Below are 10,477 nucleotides of genomic sequence, written 5' to 3' on the forward strand. Positions count from 1 at the left end.
AAAAGAAACGGAGGGGACAAGGAGGGGGACGGGGGGGGGGGGACAGGGAAAACAGCAGAGCATGCTCATAAGGAGCACGCCCTGATGGAAGCATACAGGCACAGGCAGGGGAGAGGGCTTTGGCCACGGGCAGGGAAGAGGGCAAAAGGAACGGGCGGGACAGGGCTCACAGGGGCTATAGTGGTTAGGAGAGCAGGACTGTGAGAGGTCCGCCAGCCTCCCGAACCCGCCTCGGGTGCAACAGGAGGGGAGGACAGCTCAGCCATAAGGGAGCATCCCAGCCCTCACCCTCCTGCTCCATCCAGGCCACAAATAAAAGGAAGACACATACCAGCCAGCAGTCAAAACTCCGGGTCCTGAGCAGATTGAGGGGGGAAGGGAGGCACCACAGCTATAAATACCCAGGGGAGGGCCCCTGAAAGCTATTAAACCCCTAATTGGTGCACTCCTTCCCCCCCACCCATGGGACATACCACTATAGTTAACAACAAGTTTTTACAGGCGGGGGAGGGGGCTAAAAACCTTGCCTGTATATTTCTTAACCCCTTAACTGCTCACCAGTCAGGGGGCAAGCTAGTTATGCACAGCTTGCCCCTCCAATAAAACCTGTATAACCCCTTTAAGGTTTGAACATTGAATACAGACAGAATATTAGTTGTCATGTGATCTCTTCCCAAATCTTCTTTACCTAACAGTTTGGTCTAATTTTAGTAAAAATAATGTGTTGATTTTTCATATTTGCAAATGTTGACTTTGGTGGAAACAATATAGGTTTTGTTTTAGTTTTAATTGGTTGACTAAAATGTTGATTTTAGTTATAGTTTTAGTTATCATACACTGATACAGAATCTTGCCAGAGGCGCAAGAGTCAATAGGTACGCCTCTACCTCTAAATAATACAGCACTGTTTTTTTTTTTTTAAATAATAGGGCTAACCCAAATGCCAATTTTTACTGTCACACCATGAGGTGTCCCCAGTCATGGCTGCAGCACAAGGGCAAATGCTCAAAGATTACAGCAGCACTCTGCTAAAACACGTGAAAACGAAATTTAGGAAACATTTTGAACTGATATACTGCTGTATTTTTCTATACATGCAAAAGGAGGTTCTTAGCACACATTTTGATCAAACTATGCACTCTTCCCATCTGTCGGAGGTTGGTTTCGATTACACCAAATGAATGTATCAGCAGAAAATGACCTATTGTTCAAATAATGTTTTTATGTTAAACATCTTTTTTTTATAATTTTTCTCATTTATGTAATTTTTCTAATTTTCCATTTTGTTTACTATATTTTAAATTAATCCTGAAATCTCCATGTTTACAAGTTTCCATTTTGGCTGCTAGGCCTAAGCTGACATTTCCTATTCTGTCTGTGGTGATAAGGAGGAGGCTGCTGGAAAGTGATCTGTACAGCATTACAGTGAAAGGTGAAAAGATAACACAACATTTACAACAGCTGACGATCAAATGGCTCTGCTCCACATGTATGCAAGAGGATGGCGAAACACATATTTAAAGGGGTACTCCGCCCCTAAACATAGAGCATCGGGTGCAGTGCAGGAGGCTCGTGATGTCACGGCCACACCCTGCTTGTGATGTCATGGTCATACCCCCTCAATGCAAGTCTATGGGAGGGGGCGTGACAGCCGCCACCCCCCCTCCCATAGACTTGCATTGAGGGGGCGTGGCCGTGATGTCACGAGTGGGGCGTGGCCGTGATGTCACAAGCCTCCGCTCCGCATCGCCAGTCATCCGGCATGGAGCAAAGTTTGTCTGGGGTGCCACAGCCGAGATCGCGGTGATCCCCAGCGGCGGGACCCCCACGTTCAGACATCTTATCCCCTATCCTTTGGATAGAAGATAAGATGTCTAAGGGCAGAGTACTCCTTTAATGTCTAACATTTGTATAGCTAGAAGTTAACAATCGCAGGCTATTCCTATACACTTAGTCGTCAATAAGATAAACTTGATAATGGTCAGTGACTGTCTGACTAACATTATTAAGGATAACAAAGCCCAGTTTGAGGAGATATGGCAGCCTTTGTTGTCTATAGATAAGTTAACATGATAATACAGAGTGATCATGAACCTTTGGAATTTTGTGTTTGCCCTTCCCCCGGTTTGTCTTGTTTTCCCACTTGTGTCTTGTCTGTCGGTTTCTTTGTAGGTCAGGGGCAGGGTGCCTCTCTTTTCTTTTTATTTCTTTAGTAAGGTAATTGGTAAGTCTGGACACAACTTGTTGGTTGTTGAGGTGGACATCTCTATAGTAAGTTGGTGGAAGTTATGTGAGGATGTGATTGCTGTTTTACCCTTTTCATACTATGCAATATGTTGTATTCTGTTTGAGTTTACGCTCAATCTTTGTTCCTTCATAATATTCAGTTTTACTTATATATTTATTTTTATTATTATATTTTCATTATTACTTATTTTCATTATTTCCCCGCACTGCTATGCACGGCTATATCTGTAGTCAGCTTCGCAACTGACCCTCCTGCCTGCGCAGTTGCTCCGTACATCAGTGCTACTGCTTACACTCACATTTTTGTTGTCTGCCTTTCTGAATTACTACTGTATATAACTATTTTCTTATTGACATCAGGCAGCAGCAGAGAACGGTGCTGGAGCAAAAGTGTCAGCACCGAGTGATTGAACAACCTAATGTCAGAGTGGCGTGCGGCACCTTGTGTCCAGTTTTCTTACAGGAGGATGGCAATACAATGGTAAGGCTGCATTCACATAATGTTTTGTAGTTTTGGTGACTGGATCCGACTGGGAAATGTGAAAACCAAGTGCTCCCTTATCCCAGCCGGACCCAGCCCATATCTCATTTGTTTGAATCAGAAAGTGACTCCAGTAAGCTCATTTTTGCCCCACATAGGGTTTTCTGGCCGGACTGAAAAAATATAGCATACCACTGTTTTCAGTCCGGTCAGAAAAACGGATACGGGGAAAAAAATGAGCTTACTGGAGTCACTTTCTGCCTCTGGTCTGCTGATTCAAATTAATGAGATATAGGCCGGGTCCGGCTGGGTGCGGGAGCACTTGGTTTTCACATTTCCCAGCTGGATCCGGTCACCATAACTACAAAACGTTATGTGAATGTAGCCTTATTGTGATTACAGGCATTGGAACAGCAGGAACAGCGGCACTAACATATATAGAATCTTTTCTTGCAACAATTTATTGTATCATTCAGCAGTTTTGGCAGCTTCTTTGGAACATTGCTTCATTTCAAGTCTTATGGTTTTTCTTTTCAGCTACTTAAACTTAACAGATTTATGAAATACAAAACCTTTTTTACTATTGGATCATTATTTGAATATTTGCTATTATTGCTATGATTTTTTATTTAGTGCTGTATAATTTATGGGTTATATAGACTACTTTTATTGATTTATATTTATAGGTGTGAATTGCCCCCACAAGGGCCCTGTGGAGTGCAATTTTCTTTTTGTGTAGTTTGGGTATTTTTTTTTTTTATAAATGTTTGTCCATTTAATGCTAGAGCCACATTAGTGTTTATTCTTTGTATATTCTTTTCCCATCTAGGGTATTGGTGGACTATTTATGAGCTCGGATTCCAGGCAGGGAGTGAGCCTTATTCATTTGTCTTCTTTTTGGATGTACTGTATTAGTTTAGGTGGTGTAAATGTATTTATAAACTCCAGCTTTTAAAAACATTGGGGGAGATTTATTAAACATTGTGTAGAGGAAAAATTGCCCAGTTGCCCATAGCAACCAATATAATTGCTGCTTTAATTTTTCAGAGGTCTCTTTAAAAATTAAAGAAACGATCTGATTGGTTGCTATGGGCAACTGGGCAACTTTTCTCTGCACAGGTTTTGATAAATCTCCCCCATTTTCCCTACTTAGAGGTTGGACATCCCACTATCTTTGGAACGAGGCTCCCTGCTGCATTACATGTATTCTCTGTGGGAGCACTAGAAAAACAGGAGTGGTGTACTGGGGTATCTCTCTCACCGATAAAGAATTCATGGTGTGTGTACTGACCCCCCCCCCCCCAAATCTCCATACAGTTGGGAGATTCAGTGACACATTCAGTGACACATAGCTAGCATAGATTTATTGCCGCTATGTACTTACTGTCAGGTCTATGCTACATCTCCCCACTACTCTGGCAACATTTCATCTTCCACACAACACCTTTTTGCATTGTCCATTAGAGGTACAGGTCAAAGGACACTTCAAGGTACTTTAGGCATAGATAATATATATGTTTTTTTATACATATTCACAATTAAAGTGAACCTGTCATCACTTTCATGCTGCCTGAACCACAAGTCATTCTGCCTCCCCCGCCGGTCCTGATTTATTAATATACCCAAACAGGAAAAGACCTATCAATCAAGGCCAAAGGGGGAGGCATTGACCACCAGGAACCACCCCAATTACTTGTGGTTCAGGCAGCATGAAAGTGATAACAGGTTCCCTTTAGGGCTAATTAAAGCATGTGTAATCTCTAATTTACAACAAAATAAAATCTAACAACATGAAATATAACATTTTTCAGGATATTTCTTCTGCTGAAATATACACTGCTCAAAAAATTTAAGGGAACACTTAAACAACACAATATAACACCAAGTCAATCACACTTCTGTAAAATCACACTGTCCACTCAAAGCAACACTGATTGATAATCAATTTCACATGCTGTTGTGCAAATGGGAGGCCATCATATGTCGATTTGATCATATGTCGGGGCCATCGCATGTCGGGGGGTTACTGTACTTATTTAAGACAGAACAAAGGAATACAACAAAAATAGAGAAACAGAAACATAGCTGCACATCCACAATTTGTATTTTGATCTATATGTTTCTTAGCATAATTTCAAAAACTAACAGGTTGTTAGTACAGTGATCCTCCAACATACGATGGCCCCAACATACGATCGTTTCAACATACAATGGCCTCTCAGAGGCCATCGTACGTTAAAAGCAGCATCAACATACGATGATTCTGTGTGTTGGGGCTATCACAAAAACGGCTATCCGGAAGCACTGACTGCTTCAGCTGCCACCGGATAGCCATTTAATATGCCCCATGTGCCCCGCTCAATGATATTTACATGTCCCCGCCGCTCCGGCCCATCAGTTCGCTGCTCTTCTGCTTCCGCTGCCCTGCGCTGTTGCGTTCCTTCGCCATTATCACTTCGCCGCACAAGCCACCCTGTCATCCAGTAGTGGTGGCGTGAGTGGCGACGTGATGATGGCGAGAGGGCGACAGCACAGGGCCGACGTAGTGATATGGCAGCAGAGGAGGACTGACAGGCCGGAGCTGCTGGCACATGAGTATCATTGAGCATCTCTCGGTGTGCCTCCATGTATAGTGTCAGTTTGGTTTCAACATACGATGGTCTGCCTGAAACCAATTACCATAGTATTTTGAGGGACCACTGTATACATTTTGATCAAAAAGTATAAGCCCACTCGCCACGTCAAGGCCACCTAGTCAGAGTGGGTTCCTAACCTAACCTCTGGCAGGAAGCACGATAGGTGTTCACATTGGTGTGGTGCTCTCCGGTGGTCATTGTTACTGTGGTGCTTTGTCTGCGGAGTGGCCAGGGGCTTGGTCTGGCAGCAGTGGGACTGCCTGGCCACTGGGTCATTCCACCTGTGGGCTTGGTGTCGCGGTGGCAGTGGTTGCCGCCCGACGCTACGCCAGTGTTAGGTTAGGGACCCACTAAAGCGGTCACTTTCTCTTTTATTTTTCAAACTCTTCACTTGTTGCACAAGATTCTACATTTACTCATCTTATATGTAAATAAGCTTCTTATAAACCCTCTGAACAGTCTCAGTCCTGTATCTAATTTTCATGCTAAGCCAAATCCATTCACGACTGCCAGCTGTGCTTTGCGCATAATCCATAATGAATTTTTTAAACCAAAAATCCAGTGCGGATTAATTCTAGAATATATCATAAATCTTTAACATATTCTAGGATTAGCCAATTGTGTTACTTTAGCCAGTTAGGCAGCACATGATGTGAATCTCTCGTTTAACTACACCTAAAGGATGTGATATTGGATTGAGATCTGGTGACTGTGGGGGCCATTGAAATCCAGTGACCCCTTTGTCATGTATGAGATGATGTCATGTGACATGGTGTATTATCCTGCTGGACGTATCCATCAGAAGATGGGTCCATTGTGGCCATAAAGGGATGGACATGATCAGCAACACTACTCAGGTAGGCTGTTGTGTTTAAACCATGCTCAATTGGTATTAAAGAGCCCACAGTGTGCCAAGGCAGGATGGATCCATACTTTAATGTTTATGCTAAATTCTGACCCTGCCATCTGAATGTCGCAGTTGGAATCGAGACTCATCAGACCAGGCTCCATTGTACAATTTTGGTGAGCCGGTGCAGTTTCCCGTTCTTAGCTTAAAGGAGTGACACTCAACGTGGCCTTCTGCTGCTTAGTCCATCTGCTTCAAGGTTGGACATGTTGTGCATTTAGAGATGGTATTTTGCAGACCTTGGCTGTAACAAGTGGTTATTTGAATAACTGTTGCCTTTCTGTTTCTTTCATGTTGAACCAGTCTGCTCATTCTCCTTCAACATCAACAAGGCATTTTCGTCCACACAAGTGTCGCTCACTGGATATTTTCTCTGTAAACCCTAGAGACGGTTGTGTGTGAAAATCCCAGTAGATCAGCAGTTCCTGAAATACTCAGACCAGCCTGTCTTGCACCAACAACCATTACACATTAAAAATTACTTAAATACCCTTTGTTCCCCTTTTTTTTTTTACTTGAGCAAGTTGTCTGGACAACATGTACATGCCAAAATGCATTGAGTTGCTGCCATGTGATTATCTGATTACCTATTCGTGTTAACAAGCAATTGAACAGGTGTAACTAATAAATGGACAGTGGGGGAGATTTATCAAAACTTGTGTAGAGGAAGAAGAGTGGTGAAGTAAATTCAAATGGATTTCTTGGCATTTCCACTGAAAGGTGTGTTATGTACAAACGTGACCATATACAACTTGGGCAAATGTACAAAGATCACAGAGAAGCCCAACTTACGATGTCATAATAATGTCTAATAATTAATGCGGCACAAATATTACTGCTACAATGTGTCATATGTCGTATTTTAAGAAAATAATAAAAAGGAAAAAGAAAATGAAGATAAACAAAAACACCTGCACAAACATCATTACCAAAAACCACATTTATTATGTTCTTAGCAACCTAATAAAATAAAATACAACCATCTGACAAATTTTGGCTCAGAAAAGACTGCTGATCTCAAACAGTGTCACAGTTAAATGCAGAGTCAAAGTTGTAGCATTTTTTTTTTTTAAACCTCCTGTAAATATTTTTCCATCAAAAAGCCACTTAAAAAGGTATGGCCGCCAGTTTTTTTTTTTGTTTATTTATTTTATTTTTTAACTCCACCACAAATACTTTTAAAAATATAACAGATTTGCAACTGGTCTTAATCCTTAATGTAACATTTTCTAACATTTGTCTTCTGCAGCTTGCATATTTTAAAATACAGTACAAGCTGCTGAGTGCCGTATAGTGCTCTGTTTTGTTTATTAAATTATTTTTTAGGTTTTATCTTTAATAGCATTCAGGAGTGAAAGCGGATGGCTGCACATGGCAGAATTTGTGCGGACATTCCACGCGTTTGCCCAATACGGCGGGCGCTGATACCGATCGGAAATGTGCCATTTCCTTGCGATGTCCACAGAAAGAATAGACATGACTATTCATTCTGCAGATGCCGGAATTTGAATTTCAGCGGCAGAAACATCTGGCGCGTAAATTCGGCAGTGTGAACAGTGCAATCAATGGGACTCTGTTGCAGCAGAATATCCGGCGCAGAATATTCTATGCAAATTCCGCAGTGTAAATTAAAAACAATTGCACATGTTTTATTTATGAAAGTACATAGTCATGGCCGTAAATGTTGGCACCCCTGAAATTTTTCAAGAAAATTAAGTATTTCTCACAGAAAAGCATTGCAGTAACAAAAGTATTTGCTATACACATGTATTTGTGTGTATCGGAACTAAACCAAAAAAGGGAGGAAAAAAAGCTAATTGGACATAATGTCACACCAAACTCCAAAAATGGGCTGGACAAAATTATTGGCACCCTTTCAAAATTGTGGTTAATAAGATTGTTTCAAGCATGTGATGCGCCTTTGAACTCACCTGGGGCAGGTAACAGGTGTGGGCAATAGAAAAATCACACCTCAAAGCAGATAAAAAGGAGAGAAGTTCCCTTACTCTTTGCATTGTGTGTCTGTGTGTGCCACACTAAGCATGGGCAACAGAAAGATTAGAAGAGAATTGTCTGATGACCCAGGAACCAAAATTGTGGAAAAATATCATCAATCTCAAGATTACAAGTCCACTCCAGAGATCTAGATTTGCCTTTGTCCACAGTGTGCAACATTATCAAGAAGTTTGCAACCTATGGCAATGTAGCTAATCTCCCTGGGCGTGGACGGAAGAGAAAAATTGATGAATGGTGTTGACGCTGGTTAGTCCAGTTGGTGGATAAGCAGCCCCAAACAAGTTCCAAAGATATTCAAGCTGTCCTGCAGGCTCAGGGAGCATCAGTGTCAGCGTGAACTATCCGTCGACATTTAAATGAAATGAAACACTATGGCAGGAGACCCAGGAGGACCCCACTGCTGACACAGAGACATAAAAAAGCAAGACTACATTTTGCCAAAATGAACTTGAGTAAGCAAAAATCCTTCTGGGAAAATGTCTTGTGGACAGATGAGACCAAGATAGAGCTTTTTGGTAAAGCACATAATTCTACTGTTTACTGAAAACAGAATGGGGTCTACAAAGAAAAGAGCACAGTACCTACAGTGAAATATGGTGGAGGTTCAATGATGTTTTGGGGTTGTTTTTCTGCCTCTGGCACTGGGTGCCTTGAATGTGTACAAGGCATCATGAAATCTGAGGATTACCAATGGATTTTGGGTCAGACTGTACAGCCCAGTGTCAGAAAGCTGGGTTGGTGTCAGAGATCTTGGGTCTTCCAGCAGGACAATGACCCCAAACATACGTATTAAAGCACCCAGAAATAGATGACAACAAAGCGCTGGAGAGTTCTGAAGTGGCCAGCAATGAGTCCAGATCTAAATCCCATTGAACACCTGTGGAGAGATCTTAAAATTGCTGTTGGGAAAAGGCGCCCCTCCAATAAGAGAGACCTGGAGCAGTTTGCGGAGGAAGAGGGGTCCAACATTCCGGCTGAGAGGTGTAAGAAGCTTATTGATGGTTATAGGAAGCGACTGAATAAGGGAATAAACATGTATAGCAAAACACGTGTTACTGCAATCCTTTTCTGTGAGAAATACTTCATTTTCTTGAAAAATTTCAGGGGTGCCAACATTTACGGCCATGACTGTACAATACAATAAAAAAAAGTTCTAAGAAGTCCAAACCTTTAAGTTTATTGGTAAACTTTACGTGGCCTATGTCTCACCGAATAGACTGTCTTTAACGGATAAAGAGATTTCAAAAAGCAAAAAAAAAAGCATTACTAATCTGCACAGGTATTTAGAATTCCTATGATATTAGCTCTTTATATAACTTGTGTTGAGAGCTGCACAGTATATCAATTTTCATTTTATATATGTTGTTCTTTTGTTTACCTACATCAATGTTTTCCAAACACTGTGTCTCCAGCTGTTGCAAAACTACAACTCCCAGCATGCCCGGACAGCCAAAGGCTGGGAGTTGTAGTTTTGCAACAGCTGGAGACATACTGTTTGGAATTCATTAGCCTAAACCATTAAAAGGGAACAAGGGTTCTGCTAAGCCCTTGATTTTTAACCCCTGTCTTCCATGGCAGGCCTACCCAAGACCACTCCTACAATTTGAGGTTATAATCTTTTTTCTGTATCATTAGGGTATGCACCTTTATACTTTGAACTTTATTATTATTACTTTTATTGGGTTGTATTGGTGCTGTAAACTACTAATACAGATAAGAGCTCGTTCACACTGCCATTTTGCTTTGGTAAATGGAGCTCTGTCAATTACGATAAAATACCGAATCCCCAACGTATCCAATTCAAGTCAATTGGATTCGTCAGGACCTGGTGGTGTCAGCTGTCCCCAGAAGGGTCAGAGCACAACAGCAGTGTGAACTTAGCCTAAGAAATATAATCCCTCTAAAGTGGAGCCAATCTACAGTAATTCCCCAAAACCAAATCTACAGTAATTCCCCAAATCCAAATCACAGAAATTTTCCTTGCAGACATTGCCCCTGTGAACATAGCCTAAGGGTACATTCACACGAGCGGACCCACAGCGTATTTTTCACGCTACAGATCCGCCACTGAAGGACCCCTGCATGGTGGCTTTACATGTGTATGCTCAGAGCAGCAATACACTGCTATGAGCAGACACACTGCGATGTGTGAGTCGCAGCGCGCATGCGCAGTATACCCGCACATCGCGG

At 41.9% G+C, this 10,477-nt stretch overlaps 1 long non-coding RNA gene across 2 annotated transcripts; it reads left to right on the forward strand.

Annotated features, from left to right (window-relative positions):
• Positions 1-1,351: 1,351 nt before the first annotated feature.
• On the forward strand, positions 1,352-7,428 carry LOC130275640 (uncharacterized). Of its 2 annotated transcripts, XR_008844856.1 has the most exons (4): positions 1,352-1,432; positions 2,608-2,728; positions 3,558-3,599; positions 6,575-7,428. It is a non-coding gene; the product is annotated as an uncharacterized LOC130275640 (long non-coding RNA). The 2 variants fall into 2 exon arrangements; XR_008844857.1 differs by lacking the exon at positions 2,608-2,728 and having other exon boundaries at positions 1,364-1,432.
• The last annotated feature ends 3,049 nt before the right edge of the window (positions 7,429-10,477 follow it).

The sequence above is a fragment of the Hyla sarda genome, chromosome 6 (genome assembly GCF_029499605.1).
Source record: "Hyla sarda isolate aHylSar1 chromosome 6, aHylSar1.hap1, whole genome shotgun sequence".
NCBI lineage: Eukaryota > Metazoa > Chordata > Amphibia > Anura > Hylidae > Hyla > Hyla sarda.